General features: G+C 40.1%; 1 non-coding gene across 1 annotated transcript; it reads left to right on the top strand.

Annotated features, from left to right (window-relative positions):
* The first annotated feature begins 504 nt into the window (after positions 1-504).
* On the top strand, positions 505-610 carry LOC132629544 (small nucleolar RNA R71). Its single transcript, XR_009578315.1, has one exon. It is a non-coding gene; the product is annotated as a small nucleolar RNA R71 (small nucleolar RNA).
* Positions 611-891: the final 281 nt, after the last annotated feature.

Raw genomic sequence — 891 nt, 5'->3', positions numbered from 1 at the left:
TAAGCACTTTGACCTTGTTGAGGTCTCTATTGAATTTGATTCTGGTAACCACCTTGGTAGTTCTGTCTTTGATAACCCCCTTGAGAGTTATTCACATAGTTAGGATCTTCAACCTGCATAGGGGGCCTATCATGAAACGGACCATCTTGAGCATGGTTTATCCCTTTTGGCAAAACTGTATCATCCTCACAAAAATTTACCTTTTTAATCTGGGTTTCATCAAACTTCTTTGTGAGCAAGGAAATATTTATGGCAAGCTCTGCCAATGTCTGCTGGGTATCTAGATTCTCCTTTACCATATTCTGGATCATAGTACTGCCGTAAAGTACAACATCAACATTGTTTGAGTGCCAAGCCTGATTGTGAGTAGTCAGCTTGTCAATTAAGTTGGTCACTCATCGATAAGATTTGTTCATAAAATAACCATCAGCTGCATTATTAGCAACTGATTGCGTCAGTGGATCTAGCCCTCGGTAGAATTTCTCCATTAATATGTGCTCCGAAAAATCATGATTCGAACTCTTCTGCAAATACTCCTTGAATCTTTCCCAAGCTTCATACAATTGTTCCCTTGGTCGCTGCTTAAAGTCATAGATCTTGTCACGAATTTTAGCCTTCTTGCTAGAGGGGTACCACTTCTTGAGAAAAGAAGCCACCATCTCTGCCTATGTAGTAATCGAGTCTCAGGGCAGCTTCTCAAACCATGTTCTTGCATCTCCAACTAAAGAATATTTGAATAACCTCAGCCAAATAGCATCTTGTGAAACGTTGTTTTGGATGTGATTTGCACACACATCCACAAAATTCTGCAAATGACGTTGAGGGTCATTCTCGGTAGAGTTTCAAAAGTATCCCTCAAGTTTCAACAGCTGGTATAGAGAGGAGTCAATT

Source organism: Lycium barbarum, chromosome 2 (assembly GCF_019175385.1).
Source record: "Lycium barbarum isolate Lr01 chromosome 2, ASM1917538v2, whole genome shotgun sequence".
Taxonomy (NCBI): Eukaryota; Viridiplantae; Streptophyta; class Magnoliopsida; order Solanales; family Solanaceae; genus Lycium; species Lycium barbarum.
Note: the sequence above shows the minus strand (reverse complement) of the source record. Positions and strands in the feature narration are given on the sequence as shown.